General features: G+C 42.0%; 1 protein-coding gene across 3 annotated transcripts in view; it reads left to right on the top strand.

Moving 5' to 3' along the window:
* Positions 1-20,795, top strand: part of LOC110839856 (tRNA wybutosine-synthesizing protein 4) — a 124,088-nt gene that overhangs the window by 31,640 nt on the left and 71,653 nt on the right. The window contains exon 10 of one of the 3 annotated variants that reach the window (XM_022084395.2): positions 18,226-18,244. The exons of the other annotated variants lie outside the window; for them this stretch is intronic. The gene's annotated coding sequence lies outside the window, so the exon portion shown is untranslated. Of the gene's footprint in view, positions 1-18,225; positions 18,245-20,795 lie in introns of those variants that run through there. 3 annotated transcript variants of the gene reach the window in all.

Raw genomic sequence — 20,795 nt, 5'->3', positions numbered from 1 at the left:
CTGTAGCCTGTTATTAACGACGGATCAACGGCATGAACAGCTAAGCACATGTAAGCGTTGTCTTACATTATAGAATGTTATATAACAGTTGCTAGGCAACGGTTTCTAAGCAGGCCACGTGTTAAGAGTTGACTCTAGTGTCTGTTTCCCCGGGTGTAAAGTGGTCGGAGCTTGAAGCTAACCACAAACGTCAGTTTAGTTCCGAGGTCTAGAATATATTCAGAGGTTCACGACATTTGAAGCTTCAGTAGTGAATAATGTTAAAATAACTACCTCACGCGATGAAATATGGCGCGTTTAAAGTGTTAGTTTTAAAGGACGTGTGTGAGAGTGTGAGGTGTTTTGCCTGAAGGATCTCACCACGCCCTTTCTAGGAACTTTTAAAAGTGCGTAGTAATGATACGTAAGACGGTTGCCCCAAATGGGGATCAGAACGTCTCAACAGAGTGAACATAAAAAAGCAACCTTTTATCGTCTTGTTTATTTCCTTATATCTTTTAGATCAGATCCGTGATGAACGTAAATATCTTCTGGGATGCAGCACCGTGTAGTCTTAAAGACGTTTACCGAAGTTTCAGATATGCCTACCGCCTCCAGTCATCATATTAGCTTTTTCTCCCTGATGATGGAGGCAGTAAACACATCTGAAAGGTCGGTAAGCTTCTATCAGACTACACGTTGTAGAATCCCAGAAGACAAATCATCTTCAGAGTCTCCGACATTGATTAATTTCAAGGCTATCTAATGATTTTTCGATATATTTACATGGATTGGAGTCCTCCTTGAGAAATCGATAATCTCTTAAGTAATGAAAAAAATCCTCGTCTTTTATGGATCCCGAAGGTTCGGTACTGTGACCTAAAGAACCTAATCCTCTTTGTTCCTCTGTCTCTCGAGACAGTGGTAGATTATAAAACCTACCTTGAAATAACCCATGACCGTTTCCTTCGAAATAAATTTATCATTCAAACACGGCACGGAAAATATTCATTTGAAAACGCGTCGTTAAACAGCCATTAAATCAATCAGACTTGAAGAGAGTCAGAAATTTGGAACATCCATTTGTCCCCGAACCGAGTCCTGCGTTAAACTCGAAATACATGTAATGATTAGACAATGACATGCCATAATTAGCATTGGGACTTATCTGGCGAACTGATTCGACGTTAAGTGGTGGTTACACCGAGAGGTTTACTTTAGCTGATAAGTATCTCGTCATAACGCGGCCCCAGTAGCTGTTATTGGCTGTAATTTCCCGGGCTACGCCGTTTACGTCATAACAGTACAAGATGACCTAAAGCTAGCCAGAAATTACATCCTTAGTCCTTGGCTTCACGAAGTCTGGGTTGAAATTACTTTGCCTTATCTTCGTAATGTGCGACAAACCGTACATTTAATTTAATTGTATAAACAATAAAGTGGTCATTACATTTCTGACCGAGTTTCTCATCTTCCGCAAAGACATTTACGACATGGCGCTGTTCGGCAGAGGTTGGCAAAGTGTGGCCCGTGATCTTCGTTCAGGTGGTCCGCGAAACAACTGGGATTACAAAAAAAGCAGACAGAAAACCCACGAAGATAGTCCATAATTTTTTCAGGACGTCGGAAAAGAGTTTGGCAATCACTGCAGTGCAGTGTAAGAGCTCGGAACATTGGATTAAGATCACTGACCTCTAATGTGAGATTTGAGGTTCTCACGTCGTCGCGTATAAAAATAGCTTTCTTCTGGGTTGAAACGCCGTGTAGTCTGGTATAATTTTACCAACATAGCCCTGATGATGGAGGCAACAAGGACCTCTGAAACACCGGTAAAAATCTACCAGACTACAAAGTACAACAACCCAGAAAACATTTATCATGAGTACGGACGCTTTATCGAGTTATTAACTAATAACTTATTATATATTTATTTATTTGTAATTTATTTAACGACTCTGTCAGTATCCCGGGATATATAGGTTTGGATGATAGGATGATTAATGAATGATTAGTTGGAAAGGAACTGAGGAAAGCCACGAACAATTTCGAACACAAAGCGCTAATTTCTAATAACTCTGATGATTACACATAGTAGCGATAGGAAAACTGACAGTGAATTCTAACCTTTAATACAACCAAAAGAAAGATGTGATAATTATCGAGAAGCGATGGACATATTGAAGTTTTATGATGTGAATGTCAGGATTTTTGAATTGTAAAAAAAAAAATCTGCTTATCTTTCTATCCGCGACTATGAATCTGTTTCTCTATTATCTGTATGTTTACGAGTCCAACAAGTTATGTATCATCTTGCTAGCTAATCAGTTATTATTCAGCGAAACAGCTACCAGCTACTCATGGAGTTAAGATTCCTCGAGACTCTGCCATGGACTGTCGTAGCCCTTACTTGGTTCTCGACCCGTGGTTGTGAACAATTTCTACCGTCTTTGATAGCTAAGCTTAAAATGTGAACTGCTGCTCAAATTTCATATTGTGTATTTATAAAAAAAAAATTCCATTCCTGACCTGTTCTTTTCTGTGTGACAGAAATATTCTCGTAACATCTGCGGGCTGACCACTAGCTACTGTCATATCACTCCGCCCATGACTGGTCATTTTGACACCTGACAGGTGATGGTATCTATTGAGTGACAGAAATTCAGGTAGAATTCCGCATTTTTATTCATACACTTCAAATGTTGCGTCTCTGGTTGCTCTTTTAACATTGTGGAGCAAATGAATAATCTGTTATTTCCATGACAACCAAGTGTCAAAATACGAAAATAATATTTGTCGTATACCATGCGGAAAGATACACAGATTCTCGGGTTATCAAAGGGGAGACTGTGTTTTGTAATTACTGAATAACGACATTAACATGGCGCCTTGCGCACCCAGGAAATTTGCTATCACGCATCAACAACAACAACATCATTAATCTAGAGGTAACGTAAGATCTCTTCTGTTTCTGAACGCAGATGAGACGTGTTCCATGTCACAGCGAAATGTCGTGTTTAGGTTTTGCCTTCGGCTGTCTTGAACACCGGAGAACGCCCAGGTCCCAATCCGACATGGCGCTGGGTTCGAACCACAGTCAGTCCGTCATTATTAGGGCCTAATAGTTTCGTCCATCAGTGCTATTCATGTCGTCAGACTAAAAATCACTCCACGGAACCCAAAGGTTTATTACCATGCCCTCAAGAGACAAGATACCTTATCTCGATCCAGCTGAATCCAATTCGTAGTCAAAGATCAGTCCATCAACGCGAAGGTCTCTCGGCCGTGTGGTCCACCCAGCCTCCTAAACAGTGGGTTGTTTACCCGGAGGGGGGGGGGGGGTGAAACTGGACGAATGTGGCTCCAAGTCTGGTGAAGTTTGAGAACCCCTGAAATAATGGGGGTCAGACGAGCCCATCCGTAGGCAGATAACGTAGTGGTCCATTTTTGTTCTTTCGTCAGCAATGATTGCGTTGTGCGCGAGGAACGCTGGGACAAACACAGATCACGCCACGCGGAGGGCACGTTAAACAAATATGGCGTGAAAACGAGATTTTAGACACTTTTGTTGTTGTTGTTGTTGTGCAAAGATTTCTTCCTCTTCAAGACTTGTGATTCAAGGGTGTACAAACTACACTCTCAAAACGCTGTCGTTTTAAAAGCTGATATTGTCAAAAGGGCCTCTATGTTTTATCTGGTTTTTACCTCGGTCTTAATGTCCATATACTTCGTGATCTTACCCAGTCTCTCTCCGCGAATGTTGGGATAATGTATTTAAATAGGCCTCCTTACAAGTTCTCATCATTCACTCGATCCTGTGTTACTTAATTGGTTCTGTAACAGCTAATCGTTAAAAGTTGGGTTTGTTGACCTCTTACGTATCTTCGAGGGTCAAAGCCATGAACAGACCTCTCATTCAACCGTGGTTTGAGAGAAATGCTGGTTCTGAAATTAAGATTAGATTACATTTAACATTTCACGGACAGAAATTCTAGCTGTCCTTATCGGCACAAACATTTTATTTCGAAGATTTATTGTTTTTAGTTGTTGTTTTTTTAACGACGCTGTCAGAAGAAGCTCGTATTATCACTCGATTCACTCATTTCTGGATATTTTAGTCTGACGTTTAGCTCGTTACTGCTCAAATATCATGAATAAATATATGGACCAATCTTTGACAGCCAGTTTCTTGTTTGGACATCCCTGCGACGTGCGTCAGCTGCGGTTCGTGGCCCACAGTGACTGCGCGGATAATATGTCACGACTGTGGGAGGCAGCGCTGGACAACGAGGAATGATTGATTGTCATCGTGTTTGTTCGTGTTTCAGATGTTTTTATGTTGAATTCTTGGGCCAGAAATAATAGAAACTCACGAAGACATTTCTTTCTTTTTTATGGCTACTGTACGTTTACGGTACAGCATCTCGTGTTTCTATGTCTTGAAGTCCGTGCCGAAAGTTTTAAAGCATGAAATATGGTACCACTGTAATGGATATACCATTACCAGCTTACCAGCGACACCTTTCCGTTTAAATTCAAATTTATTTTCTTTTCTTTTTTTTGGTCGTGTTGTATATGCAGTTGACTATGCTATTTTTTAGTTTATATCAGCGTTGGCATCACTAATCAAAATTTACTGGAGGTCCCCTATTCGAATCTTGATCAGTGTACCGGATATCCTAAATTTTTATTGTTCGACTGGCGAATAGAAAGGAAGGAAGATATTTTTTTTTCGCCTTAAAAATAAATAGTTATGTAAATGCTGTCGATTATTTAAACGTCAGGAACTACTTTAGTTTCGTGAGATTTGAGGTTCTCAAGGCGGTGAGTATGAAGATGACCGTCTTCTGGGTTGTAGGGCCGCGTAGTCTTTTACAAGTTTACCGATGTTTCAGAGGTCCTTGCTGCCTCCTTCATCAGGGCGATGATGATGAACGCAACAAGCATTTATGAAACATCGGTGAACTTCTAGAAGACTACACGGAGCTACAACCCAGAAGACGGTCATCTTCAGCTATACCTTTACCTTATTTCTGTAGTAAGAAAATATTTAAACCATGTAATGTACCAAAGTAACAATTGTCACTTTTCATATGTTCCTTACAAGTAGACGTATTTACAATGTTCTGTCCCTTCTTGTAATTATGTATCTTTGGTATTTGCTCTTGAAAATCGAAGTGGGCCATTCGTGTCAGAATGAAGACTGAGAAACTTCGTCTCAATTACAAAGTGCAAGGTATTAATTTTTGAGTGGGGATGAAGATGTCGCGACTTCTCAGCAGGTGGCTCTGCTGCTCGGTCACGCCGTCTTTTGTGGCCGGGCCGTAATTATGGGGCAAAACTCGCTTAATTAACTTCCATCACGCGTACGTACCAAGACGTAATTAATTTTGGTGATGCAGGAAGATTACGGGGTCCAGCCATCTTAACGCTAACACGGAATTAATGGTTTTTTATTTTATTTTTTAAATAAGGAAGCGTCGTTCTGACTTCAGGGTGGTCCATGTGGTCTAATGCAGGATGAAGGCATGTAGCATGACATTAAATTTGACTTTGCACCCTCGACAACAAAGATCTCCCCCCGCCCTTCCCAGACAGAAGATGTAGGGTTTTACGTTGAAAATTGAGCTGTGAATCAACTACTGATTTTTGATGTAGGTTCCTTCCGCGGCGTCTAGTAATTATCATGGTCCACCCTAAAATAACGCGATTTAGGCGCGGTGGATGAAGATCAGAAGTTATTTTTTTTCCCACTTGTGCGTTTTTAATCCTGTTTGAAAATGATACGCCACTCTTTTATTTATGTTCTTTCAGCAAAAATGAACATGGCGAAACATGCTTCTCCTTTGAGAGAGCCAGTGTCTTTTTAAAAATGTTAATGTAACATTAATAGTTTCATCTATACGTTATACACGAATAAATGTCTGTAATTATCACTTTGAAATTGATCCGCTTATGTAAAAATAGCTCTTCGTTTACACAGTTTTTTTCCCCTGAATGCATCTGCCACTTCAATGAAGAAATTACTACATTTTTATCTTTAATATAAATTACATAAATTCCAATTACAGCCATTTTTATGTGAAATTTACTAGTCTTATATATTCACACAGGGTCATTTAGTTACATTCCCCGCTTATGACGCCATGTAGGTTGTAGATGGTTACCGACGTTTCGGAGGAACTTTTCGCCTCCATGTTCAGGATAGACGTGGAAGCAAGTAGGTGCCGCCATAAAGTCGGTAACCACCTACAATACCACACGTCGCTACAAACCAGAAGGCCACAGTCGACATCTTTACAGCATTAATAACAATATAATAATATACTATAATAATATATGAGTTACCTAACTCTGTTATTGGCTACGAATTCTGCCTGACGTTTATACCAGGAATGAGTCCGAGGACCTTAAGGTCTGAAGCAGGGCTGTGGAGTCAGTACTAAAATCTCCGACTCCGACTCCTTCATTAAAGCTGAATATGTATTAATAAGGGTAAACTTACTAAAGTGGTAACTGGCACCTTAAGAGATTTCGTCACCACCACGTGAATCATCAGCCTACTTTTTATACTTACAAAATATATTTAAATATACGTCTAATGTTTATTGCAGAAATCGATTGATTTGTACAGAGTTCTTATTCTTAACCCTTTGAAGCCGAAGCTCGTCTAAATATTATTTAATAAATCAGTCCGTACCGAAAAGAAAACACAACACTTCACTGGTTGACGCTGTTTAAGGAAATAATCGATGCTTATTCTGAGAACAATCCGAAACCCATACATACAAAACGAAGAGTTATTAACTGTTTGAAGCAGGTGGTACATATAGTTACCACTGGGTCTTAAAGTACCAGAACCAAAGTTACAAAGCTTTATTCCCGAACCACGTGGCTCAACGCGTCGTTGAATCTCCCTAAAAGCGTGAGGCCGCCGGCGACTCAGACGGTATAGAAATTGTTCCTAAGATTTTACATCGAGGTCGGAGTCCGACTCCACAGCCCTGGTCTGAAGGGACCCCCCTTACTCACAATCCTCTGAACTTGATCTATGGCTCTTCACCACTAGAAATAAATTAAATATTGATTCGAGCCGTGCGCTGGTCTGTTTTCCCCACAACGCGTGCTTTTGCACAGTAATTGCCGATTACTTGCTTTTTTTTTTTGGGCAACAGAACTCTACGTTATCCTTAGTGACACAGATCTGTTGAAAATATTTATGTGTTCAAAGTCAATAATTCCCCGTGTGAGATCTTGCGCCTCCGTGGATTAAGGGCATAAATCACCCACTAAACGTATCTATACGTAGCGCGCAGTTGAGGCGTATGGGGGGGGGGGGGGGAAGGAAGTATAACTCCTTGCATTCATAACTCCGACGTTATTAGTTGAAGTGAGTGGACAGTTTGACGCTCCGAGTGTTTTATCCAACTTAAAAAGGCCCTGATTGGCCGTCGGTCTTTCGAATGAGATGTATCGGCTGAGAAATCCGCAAGTTGGTAAAGAAGTTGGAACAGAGTGACGTAAATCAACTACTGATGTTTCTTTCTGATGCTCGGCTCATAGGAGAATGAGCAGCGTACGTGATAGAGGGAGAATAGGGGTGGAATGGTGGCTGTTTTAACTACAGAGGTTATAAACGTCGAATCAAAGTGGGGACGTGGTAATGAATAAACTATACCAAAATTATTTAAGGATGTGGAATGAATCGATTGCCGTCCGTTTAAAGGTGATGTACGAGTAGTCTCGTAGTCGTCAAACTTGGCTGGTGACCCGATTGAGATTCGGAGGCTGTCTCTGCTTCCATCGTCAGGATATTGTTTATGTTTAGTGGAATCTATCTGAGGAAAAACTTTTGTGTCATAATACGGAATAATTAAGCTTAATTACCAAAGCAATAAGTAGGCTTTCTGGAAGGAAGGAAGGAGGTAATGCGCTGATAACACATCACTAATGGTGTAATATCGTCTACACTCGTTATGAATTGTTCATTTGGGACTGGGATCATAATTGCGTCGTCAAATTAGCATGGAGTTGCGGGTACAGATTTTCCGGTATTGTTTCATACGCCGATTTTCCGCTGGACCTCAAACCAGATCCACCCCCCCCCCTCCCCCGGTCGGTTCAGTTTCGGTTTTTCTAAAGCGAGAAAATCGCATGGAAGGAAAATATTTTCGTTCAGACAGATTTGCTTTGCACAATGCGACCACACAGAACACGGGGTATATGGGAAACACGTGACCGGCAATACGCTACACGGATCGCTAGACGTGCGACGTCTGATAACACCCACACATCCAAGGGCAAGAACGGCTTATATTAATTTCTGTAGGAAAGTCAAGTTTCTAAGTTGTATATACACGTTTTCCCTCTTAGTAGTATGATTGCCACCTCTAGCGCACTGGGAATTGGGGGATCTGATAAAATTAATTTAAAATACACTCAAAATTTAAAAAAAAAAACATCCTGGGGTCCCGGGTTCGATTCCCGGCGGTGCCCGAATTTATAACTTGTGTTGGGCAAGGCCGTGGTCTAGGCAACACTGAGTTTTCCTCCGTGGCATCCCAACAATTACTCCATTCACACACAGAAGAAGGCAATGGCAAACCACTTCTGGATCATCTGCCAAGAACGTATATGAACAGGTCCCAGTCCGAGAAAAGGATGGAAGGATCCTGTTCATATGGACCTGTCGTCAGACAGAACACTAAATAATAATAAGATGAGGTGGTCTAGCGGTTAGAACGCTGGCCTTGTAATTCTGGGGTCTCGGGTTCGATTCCCGGCGGTGCCCGAATTTATAACTTGTGTTGGGCAAGGCCGTGGTCTAGGCAACACGGAGTTTTCCTCCGTGGCATCCCAACAATTACTCCATTCACACACAGAAGAAGGCAATGGCAAACCACTTCTGGATCATCTGCCAAGAACGTATATGAACAGGTCCCAGTCCGAGAAGAGAAAATAATGGAAGGATCCTGTTCATATGGACCTGTCCTCAGACAGAACACTAAATAATAAAGCTGAGTCAGTATAGTGACTGCTACGGACTGGGCGAACGGGGTTCGATCCCCGACAGCGTAACCTATGCCACCAGACCGGCTCTGGGGGCCCACTCAGTCTCCTGTCCAATGTGTACTGGGGTCGTTTCCCTGGGGATAAAGCACGGCCGGGGCGTGATGCTGACCACTCACCCCCATCGAGTGACGAGGTTAAGAATGAGTAGGAGCTATATCGCCTCTCCCCTAAAGCGCCTACAGCTAGAATTCGCGGGTCGTGTCAGAGATAGGGTGGAAATTGAGAACGTAACTGTGAGGTCGTATGTTTTAACCCTCTCATCATCCCCTTCATGTCTCCGAGCTCACGATCCAAGTGCCAGGACAGCAAATCTACAAAGAAAACATGGACAGACCTTCATTAACACCACTTTTCAAATAATTTGAAGGGGTTAAATGGAAGCAACTTCTTTTTTTGTGGGCCCAGGGGGGCGGAGGTGTTTGGATTCTTTTCTTGTGATGTGTTTTAAGTCGGTGTTTGTTAACACTTGGTTCATATTCATCTCGCGATCTTAGTGCTAAAATTTCGGAGAGAGGAAAAAAAAACATCGGAAATTTTGTAGTTTTATTTCGTGTTCCGCGTAACCACTGCAGTAGTTGGACGTGTCGTGTTTTTTTCTGCAGTATCGCCTTTATACACTGTAAGGCCTGCATTAATACTGATTCTTCAGTTGTCCCCCTTATTTGAATGTTTTTGCTCTTTTTTGACTCTACCATGGCTCATATGTCCTCCCGTAAATGTCGCGTTTTTAACAACTGCCATCTTCAGGGAGATGCAACTGCGATGTTTACAGAAACGGATGATTTTTCAACTTTCGACGCGGCTCGTAATCGAAAGACGAGGTAGCACGGATTGTTTGGACCTGGCAACGAGAATACAACAACAGCAGGAAGGAGCTACAGCTCACGAGTTATGGCATCGTAAAGAACCGTCCGTGTTTTCTGCCAGGAGAAAATTACTGGTTCGATTCCTGTAACCTGCGGTCGTTGTCGAAGGGAGGAAACAATTTTGGGGCCGAAACTGAGAAGGGAAAACACGGTTAACAGTAATAAACTCCAACGCTGAAGTCATAAAATAGCCCCTACAGCTGATACGACAGCGGGTAATTTTGTTCTTAATGTATTTTGAAGACACTTCGCAGAATGCCTTGAGTTATTCGCAATAATTTTTAAACTCTCATTTAAGTCTGCGTACTTGTAATAATATGTTTTAAAAATCGTGTGTTACATCCACCATCTGCTTCGGGGGGGGGGGGGCTTCCATTTGTTGCTATGGAAACAAAACACGGCTGTTTTCTATGGGGGTGGGGAGCATTTTAAATTAATAAGTTGGAAATTGTTGTTACAGAAAGACTCCAAGATTACTTTCGATGTTGATGTAATTACTCCGACAATATTTAGTGAAGAGTGGCCTACAAGCTATGAAGGTTCTCCCTATGTAATTTTATCAATTACTTTGATATTCTTCTATCTTACGTCCAGATATATTGCTTACTATAATATTTACTAACTCCCTAGAACAGAATCCTTTTCTAAAAGCTGATAGTTTCTCAGCTAGTCGAGAAATTCTCTGCCTGTATGGAACCCGAAGGTGATCACATGATTTTATATATGTTAGCCATCATTTGATCATCCTAATAATATCTGGCGTTCAGTACAAGTTACTGAGCTCCTCATTTTGGATTTTTTTTTCTCAATTTTTTGACACTTAAGCTCTCGTAATCGTGTTTAGAAGCAAAATCTCTATGTGTAATCTTCAATTTATGTGAGAGACGAAGGTTAACGCCCATACATAATAGACACAACGACTTAAACCCCGAAATATGCAAAATATAATATAAAATGATACCGGAATCCGCATTTCATTCAGAAAATTTCGATCTGTTGCTTCTGGTTCAGATGGTTGCTGACTGCCTGGCCGGCCACTTTCGCCGTGAAACGTAAGGATCTGAACCGAGAAGCCAGTCGTGTAACCGCAGGTACTGTGGTCTCGAAGTAAAAACCTCGGCGTGTAATGCAGTTGTCGCTAAGAACCGCGAACACTTCTTGCCTTGGTCCGGACGCAAGCCAATGCTCATCAGTGGCGTTACTGAGTTACAAATACCATTCAGCTCAGTCACTCTCCGCGGACTGGACGACCGGGGTTCGATCCTCCGAGGGGCACGGGATTTTTCAGACCGACTTCAGGGTCCACCCAGCCTCCTGTTCCAATTATTACCTCACATTTATGATATTTATTTTAATATCATTGGCTGTAGTTTGGATTTAACTGTGTACCATTTGAATGCTTCACTCTTACACTTGTTACTAAATGAAAAAAAATAAATTATATCAGTACGAAGGAGCATGGTACTGCGCAGTAGAGCGCGGTGAAGAAGGATGCACGCCACTGACTGACCCGCCGCACGAGCGCTCGTGTCTCTCGGCCGGAACAGCGCGGGCCACGAGATCTGTTCCCGTGAGAACCAAGGTTGTCTCAGCGCTGGGACACGTAGCATCTTACGACTCACAAGCCAAGGCTATAAGAAACTATAAATTAATAATTACAACTAATCCTGTAGAGCGCTATCCTTCTTGAAGATGGTTGTCTTTCGACTAAAGATTATTGCAACTGCTACAATTCTCGTCTCCTCATGGGTTTTATATGTTTTATCTATCTCATCCTCGATTTAATTATGATATGAACAATATTCGGTGAAGGGTGCAAATTCTAAAGCTCCTGTCATGTACATTTCTTCATCTTCCAGTTCCTTGTTTGTGTCCGGATATTATCCCTGGAATGTTTTTCTCAGACACCCTCAATTTGTGTCCTTCCATCAGGGTGAGAAACGGCGAGTATCGAAAAAGACGTAAGTCCTTGGTTCAGATCAATATGTATTTTACAATCGATGGGAGATAAGAGATTTTAATGCGTGTGTAAGACACGATGTCTGGAGCTCCGGTCGCTTTAATTCCTTATAAAGGATCCCGGACACTGTCCGGGCTTGGGGTAATTATAGTAGCGAAGTTAAAAATAATCTCGCTGTCGGGATTCGAATGCTGTTGGTCCAGCCACTGCGCACAGCCGTCCAGACTCCAGGGAGTAGAATTATTTTTGTGAAGCTGAGTTGTTTAGCTACTGAATAAGTTTCTTGCAATTTATTTAACTACGAGGTTCATTACCGTGTTTACAAAACCCTACCATTGAAGCGTCTCCTGAGTCAGATGAATTTAGTTCACATCTCCACATCATATTTGTTTGAGGACCATTTGATATCATCACTCGTGTTCCCCAGATGTGAAAGACGTGTCTTGTTTATAAGGATATAACTGATGGTCTCTTGCTGAAGTCCAGTGCCTCGGGCTACACAGCTGCTGTGACTGTAGCATGTTTCAATAGAAATCTCTGTTACTACACAGGAACTTTCTTCCTCACTTAACCGGGACAGTAAAAAGAACAGTTAATTTATTTGTTCCAAAGTCTTATGTATCTTTTGTCTCGTATTTCAAAATAAAAACGCAGTACGTATGCCACCTGGCGTCTGTACCCAGAAGTATTTCCTAATTCCACGTCAACGTGTCTCCTGTTGGAATATCAAAGACGAATATTTCAGATCCATCGGTGTCACTGCATAATTCCATTTTGTGTGTTCTTTAAGGTATGATTTTTAATGTCTTTAAAAATATTTGTGTTTGTAGTTTTTGCTGAACGTCGAAGAGAAATGCAAAAATTAATTCACGTAAAATGTTATCGAAGTTTTCGTAATGGAAAAAAAAATGCATTAGAGAATAAAATACTTGAATTCTTAACACAAAACAGAACACAACTGTCACTTCCCGGTTTCCGGCAGGAGCTACGAGGTTTTCTCGACGTGAGTCAAGTATCTTTCCATAAATACAATGAAATCAACTTGCCCTCTTTTTTGTAAGAGCTGCTGAAAAATGATATCCTTATGAAAGTTTGGGTCCAGGTCTGTACTATGTAAAATCACGTATTTCGAGTAAAAAGACTTAGTGAAACTACTTTTAGTGCCGAGTAGCAAGCTTATGGTATCGGGTCTGATTGCCAGTCACGCTTGGTGTTTTGAAGATTTGTTGCGGCAGATCTCAAAGGCGGTCAGCACCATTGGAAGTGCCGAGAGCCCATAAAGATCTACATTTGTTCTGCCCTTCTCGTGAGATGTTCCCACTGTAATTACACTAACAGTGCCTGAGGAACCAAATGGCGTTTTAATAGGGCGGGGTGCTGTTAGAGAACTTGAAACAGAAAATTGTCTGAAGAACCTTCGTGTAGTTTATTATTGAAAATTTGTAATTAGTCGTAGCTTCTGTTAACCCAGCGACATACTTTGACGACTGCTGATCGTCACTGCTTCTGTTTACGTGCAATACCACCTGCTGAAAGTCAAAACGGTCGCCGTTAGGATTACAGATGTGGTATAATATTACACCATTAACGGTAGTCTTGAAATATTTCTATGTTTAAATCTGTTTTATTATTATTATTTAGTGTTCTGTCTGACGACAGGTCCATATGAACAGGATCTTTCCATCCTTTTCTCGGACTGGGACCTGTTCATATACGTTCTTGGCAGATGATCCAGAAGTGGTTTGCCATTGCCTTCTTCTGTGTGTGAATGGAGTAATTGTTGGGATGCCACGGAGGAAAACTCCGTGTTGCCTAGACCACGGCCTTGCCCAACACAAGTTATGAATTCGGGCACCGCCGGGAATCGAACCCGAGACCCCCAGGATTACAAGGCCAGCGTTCTAACCGCTAGATTACCTGATTATATTATATCTGTTTATTGAGTGTACACGATCAAATAGTATCAAGAAGTTGGCAGCCCTGTGCGCGGCACAAAATTTCCCAGCATCTGTCTTTAAATAATTAAAAACTAAATCTCCTCTTTGTGCTAATACACACTTCTCAGTCGCTAAAACTACACAGCCACGTGTCGAACCTTATATTAACGAGTAAAAAGTCAGCCATCTTCAGGGTCATAATTCCATGTGTAAAAATGCCTTATAGCCCTATTTGTCCATCAGTCATAGGCTCTTTTAGCATCATGCCGCGTCAAAGAAATTCATACGCCTCGGTTGTTGTTAAGTTCTTATTTGTGATGAACCCTGCTCATTGGTGAACCCCGCGAGGCTCTTTCTCACGCGGTGACCTTGAAAGGGGTTATCTAGTGCCCCGCGGCACGGGCTCGTGACCCGCGAGATGTAATTTGCAGCTCGTCGCGTTCTGAAGAAGAACTTGTAAAGTGCATTGCACCTTGCCGCGGCGTGAGTACAGTTCCCTCCAAAGTAGATGCATCACGGTTGGTATATGTTCCGGGACACTCACTTCTCAGCCTCTTGTCCGAAAGCTGCGAATTTATTTATCTTTTTTCGATATTCGGGATATTCAGGTTTAGAATGTTGGTAGGGGACCTGCTAGACCTATCGCGTTTGTTACTTCTCGTCTTTTTTTTATTAATACCGTAGACTAGTGATAGTCAACCTGGGGTACGCGAAGACATCTTTGGGTGTACGTGAAATTTAAAAAAATATATATTATTTTATGATAAACACTGAATAATCGGTAATGTAATTTATTTCATTTATTTTAGATGTAGATTATATACTACGTATAACTTGAATTATACACCAACAACTTTGGGGGTAAAAAGTTGAAGAGAAATTATATCTGGGGGTATTATTATTTAGTGTTCTGTCTGACGACAGGTCCATATGAACAGGATCCTTCCATCCTTTTCTCGGACTGGGACCTGTTCATATACGTTCTTGGCAGATGATCCAGAAGTGGTTTGCCATTGCCTTCTTCTGTGTGTGAATGGAGTAATCGTTGGGATGCCACGGAGGAAAACTCCGTGTTGCCTAGACCACGGCCTTGCCCAACACAAGTTATAAATTCGGGCACCGCCGGGAATCGAACCCGAGACCCCAAGGCCAGCGTTCTAACCGCTAGACCTGCCGTAGACGACCGCCTCATAAATAACTGTAGGTCTATAAAGTATGAAGCATTTCTATCGCACCGCGTGAAAAGATCATAACATTTAACAGTAGTTAATGTAAACTTGATATTTTAATTCTATATATATATATGAGTTTCTATAACGTGTTCAGTATAGAAACTCTATATCACGGATGGCGAAACTGTTTGCTGCGTCACGTGACTTCTTTCTGCGCTGTCAACACGGCTGTGACGCAACACAAGTACAACTTCCGAAGTCCGGTGAACTCGCAGGCCCCATATGCGTACAGTACAAGATTCAGTAACTAACTCTTCCGCTGTGGATAAGAAACGTGATCTTGTGAACCTAGCCGCGATGGTCTGCTGCCTAATGTAATTTCGATTCAGTGCAAAACAGAGATTGAGTACTTTTGGTATTCGTTTCTAAGTGCAGATGTCATTGTGGTGGAAGTAAGTTGGTTCACCTGATTTACTGAGAGGATGGAAGAGAAAGGAGGCGAAACACGTGAACATGAAAGGCAATGGAGTTTCATCTCCGAATTCTATTTTTATTTGCTGACTTGCGTGGTTTTTCCACTCAATTTCGTATTCGCTCTCGCCTTTGTGTTGTCTGCAACGGGAAGTGTTAAGGATAGCGACTCGGTAGGAAATTCTATACTGGATTTAAGGAAATAAGGATTTATTTCTTCTCACTCGTTCCACCGTGGTCATCTTCTTTGCCCAGGGTTTTAGATTTCACGCCGCGTCTCTTGTGAACCAACCGGACAGGTGTTAGTACGGTTCACACGGGATAAATTCACCGATGTCTGCAGCTGTAATAAGATTTTTCGCTGATACAGCGGTGGAGTGAGGGCGGTAGACCTTACAGGATGCACCGCGATGCATTCAGGCTGGCTTTCCGTGACAGGAGAAAGCCTTTGTAATTGCAAACTTTATTCCAGAAATGACACGTGACGGTTCTGTCCGAAACTAATAGTCCGAAGTAGATTCAAAAATAAATTACTTGGGTTAGCAGAGAATTTCTTGAAAAACGTGATAGTCGCTTAGCTAGTCAATAATTCTCCGCCTTTTATAAAACCCGAAATTCGATTCGGCTGAATTTCCGACCATCATCATCACTACGAAATTCGTCGTTATCCTGAACCTGTATTTAAGTATCTGTACGAAAGTCTTTCGCCCTGACGATGGAAGCAGCAAACACCTCTGAAACAGACTACCCGGCACAACATCACAAAAGACACCCATATTTATTGTCACATCCATTAGAACCTGAAATCTCACCAAGTATCCGTGTTTTCCTTAGTTCAATTCCGGACAGGACTTTATTTATCTCTTAATCAAAACGTGAACACTGGTCCTGGGGCACAATTTTTTTTTTTTCTGTCTGACGACAGGTCCATATGAACAGGATCCTTCCATCCTTTTCTCGGACTGGGACCTGTTCATATACGTTCTTGGCAGATGATCCAGAAGTGGTTTGCCATTGTCTTCTTCTGTGTGTGAATGGAGTGATTGTTGGGATGCCACGGAGGAAAACTCCGTGTTGCCTAGACCACGGCCTTGCCCAACACAAGTTATAAATTCGGGCACCGCCGGGAATCGAACCCGGGACCCCAGGATAACAAGGCCAGCGTTCTAACCGCTAGACCACCGTCGCGGCGATACAGCCTTATCTAGTTTATATCGGCGTTCTTTCCTCGGAGGCAATGCGGCCGGAGGGTGAAGCTAATCACGTACCTCCACCTAGTGTCGAGGTTAAGTATGCGTGGAGCTATACCTCCAGAAACCAGGGACAACTTCGGAATTTTACCTCGAAGTCACAACCGCCTGCTCCCACCTACCATCGAAGACCTTAGGCAGGCGTTTGTTATAACCTGTGGACCAGTCACTCAAGCGTTCTCGTGAACAAGAACTACTGTCATTTGCCTCACTTTTTGCATCCTCTAGTCTGCAGCTAATTCGGCGTGATGAACCGGATTAGAAGGTGGATACATACATGCGACGTGACGTGTCTTTAAGCAGAGCCATTAGCTTCATCGCAACCCAGCCATGTCCTCCCCCATCTTTCCAGCTTTCTGGAGAAAACCCAGGGCATCTTTCGACTCCTTTGAATAAAGGCGCTTAGTATCAAAACCGTCTAAATCCCTGCCTTGATTCACCTTGTCTTCAGTTTATCCAGCATGTTTCTGCGTTCAGTGGCTACCAGGGTTCATTCCTCGATGGTGAAGGTAACCACTTATCCCCGACTAATTCCCAGGTTAAGAAAGTGTGGAGCTCTGTGTGTGTGTGGGCATGTAGCACGCACATGAGGGTAATGATAAGAGCATACTAAATTTTAGTTGCAAAGTCTCAAAGGCTCGGGTTCCATAAAAGTCAGGTGTTTATTGAGCAGCTGAGCGACTACTAGCTTCTCAAGAGGATCTCTTCCCTGCGCAATTTATGGACTTACATCGAGTTCCTTTTAGCTGAAACGTACGCGTGCAGACAAGCTATGAAATGCGTTTTCGTTTCGTTTTATATCAAAGCGAAATTCGCTTTAACAACGCGTAATATCATGTCTAAGCCACGGTGGTCTAGCGGTTAGAACGCTGGCCTTGTAATCCTGGGGGTCTCGGGTTCGATTCCCGGCGGTGCCCGAATTTATAACTTGTGTTGGGCAAGGCCGTGGTCTAGGCAACACGGAGTTTTCCTCCGTGGCATCCCAACAATTACTCCATTCACACACAGAAGAAGGCAATGGCAAACCACTTCTGGATCATCTGCCAAGAACGTATATGAACAGGTCCCAGTCCGAGAAAAGGATGGAAGGATCCTGTTCATATGGACCTGTCGTCAGACAGAACACTAAATAATAATAAGATGAGGTGGTCTAGCGGTTAGAACGCTGGCCTTGTAATCCTGGGGTCTCGGGTTCGATTCCCGGCGGTGCCCGAATTTATAACTTGTGTTGGGCAAGGCCGTGGTCTAGGCAACACGGAGTTTTCCTCCGTGGCATCCCAACAATTACTCCATTCACACACAGAAGAAGGCAATGGCAAACCACTTCTGGATCATCTGCCAAGAACGTATATGAACAGGTCCCAGTCCGAGAAAAGGATGGAAGGATCCTGTTCATATGGACCTGTCGTCAGACAGAACACTAAATAAATAAATAAATAAATAAATAAAATATCATGTCTATTTGGTGTCATGAAATATAGTCACCAGGTAGCACTGGTGTGATGTATGTCCTTGTTGCAGCGATGCGTTCAGATGCCCCAGACTGTGAGACACGTACAGGATTGAGAGAACATCTCTGAGTAAGGAATTCAGGAAAGCGCACGTGAGTTATAATGATACAGGACGATTATATCCCCCCATCGGATATTACCAACCATAGCATGACCGGCTGGCTTAACCTTTTCAAACTACCCTGCCTTTGTCAGCCATGCTCTCTTTCACAAAGATGATCGATTATGACAGAAAAGGGATAAATTAATCCGATGCATCTTGCATGTAAACCATCATGTACATTTGTAATCTTCTCGCCGTTTTGTTTGATGAAATTAGTTTTTTTTTTTTTTTGCAAGGGGGGAGGGTCTAAGTGCGCATTGTTTCTCGCCCCCCCCCCCCCCCCCAGTGACTGCGCTGGACATGAAAGAAGGTGTCAAGAACGGAAAATGAACCTCATTCTGCCTTTGTTTTATCGCATTCCTGCTCTTTCGTTTGTTTGTTCGTTTGTTATTGCTAAGCCTACGCTCGAAATTTGTTTGTAGACATTCAAAATTTATGATTTTCGATTCATATTTTAATAAGAATCAAGGACGATGTGGTATGTGAGTCAAGGAGAATGCATGTTTGAGATAAGAAATTTTTTACTGATAACTGGCTTACCTTTACTCCAATGTTTCTTGACCGGGGATCCCCAAGTTGTGCCTAGGGGGATCCACGAGTTCTACACTTTTATTTCTCATTGCTGTATTTATGTAAGTTCTGAGCTTTTTATTGCATTTTTTTTTACTTAATTTGAGAGTAGAAAACTGTGAAGATTTACCTTAGATGGAAGGATATTAAAATGGGTATTAATGAATCGGGATTAAATATTACACTGGATTAAACTGGCTCAGAATAGGATGAAATGGCGGTGACCTTGTGAATCTTAAGAGTTACAGTTTAATTCCTTGACCACATAAGCAACTGTCATCTCCTCAGTGGAGTTATTAATCTCGTGGCGATTGGCTGTTAATATTTTACGTTCTTTGGCACGCAGGTCAGAGGGCGTCGGATGTGTTTTAGACCATCGTCTGCTCAAAAAATTGTCGCAAAAAGCAAGTTAAAAGGAATGGCACAGAAATGTGAATGGATTTGGGGACAAGGAAATTGGATGATGGGAGGAATGGATCCATGACAGCTTTTCTTTGTGGCGAGGATAAAAATAAAATAGAAAACATAAAAATCTGGTCACGACCGGACAGGATTCAGAACCTTTTAAAAGGAAGGGAAAAAAGAATTGCTGTCAGCAACAAAGATCTTTTGTACGCAGTTTCCATTTTTCTGATAAAAAAAGAACGGAAGCCGAGTATTATCCGTTTTGTTGATGAACCGTGCTAGTGGCTTAATGTGCGTGCCTGAGCAGAACAGCGTAGCTCAGTCAGTAAGGTGACTCAACGACCAGGGTTCAGTTCTCACTGCCAGAAGTTACAGTTTGTTCACCCAGACCCCTTCTGGGGCCCTTTCTTCTGGGATAAGCCAGTCGGAGCTCGAACTAAGTCCTCATCTCCAACTTATAAACGATCCAAAAGATCCGGAAGTCGTCTGTAGTTATTTTCCTAAGTTCCTTCCCATAATTGATGGGATAATACGCTCAAAAAGATGACAAACCACTTGGAAGACCTAGAAACAGATAGAAAGAAAATACAGTATTTAATGTGTGTTAAATGTGTAACTAGTGCGAGGGTGTGGATTTGACTCAACTGATTAAAAATACAAGGAAAAATGTGAGATGTGAGATACATTCATTAAGGTACCTAAACTGTCGTAACCATAATGTAGCCTGTAACCTAGGAATAAATTCCTATTATTCGTGAGTAAATCCCGCTTCTGATTCAAGACTACTGGGGTTTGATTCTCGGCTCGGTAACCGGCTGTCGCTTAGCTACAGTAGCGAGACCAAGGCCACTTCCTTTTAAATCCTCTCCAATTCACTTAACCTACCCTATGAAGCCTGCTTTTGACATATGGTCAGGTTAACCCTTCAAAGCCGAAGCTTGTATAAATACTTAAGAATTCAGTCCGTACCGCGAAGAAAACACGAAACTTCACCATTACAAACATTAATTGGTTAATGCAGTTTAAGGAAATAATCGCTGTTTACAGTGAGAATCATACGAAAGCACCCTCTGCTGTCAAAATGCGGAGTTAATGAATATTACAGCATATGGTACTTATATTTACCGCTGTGATTTCAGGGGTTAACATTTCGATTTTGATGTTGTTTCGTGATTGGATGTAACTTGTTTAAATTCGACTTTTTTTTATATATATAATTTAGTCTTACCGGGGTTGCTCGTACTTTCCACCCACAATAAAATCTCTGCGCGGGGGTGTGAGGCAAACATCGACACGTGGACATTTTTTTCAATGAGGTGATAGATGGCACTGTCTCCATTATTCATTGTAATAGAAAACTACGGATGTAAGAGATAGGGAAAACGATTCTATTTTTGTTCATTTCCGTCTTACAATCCGTGTTTTTCGTGAAGAAACGTATAATTCACGTTTCTCCATTCCCTGAATCATTGTTCGGTAATTTCTTTATTCTCAATTTTAGG

This window comes from Zootermopsis nevadensis, unplaced genomic scaffold, assembly GCF_977971745.1.
Source record: "Zootermopsis nevadensis isolate Lab colony 2312 unplaced genomic scaffold, Znev_1.0 Znev_ptg000027l, whole genome shotgun sequence".
NCBI lineage: Eukaryota > Metazoa > Arthropoda > Insecta > Blattodea > Termopsidae > Zootermopsis > Zootermopsis nevadensis.
Note: the sequence above shows the minus strand (reverse complement) of the source record. Positions and strands in the feature narration are given on the sequence as shown.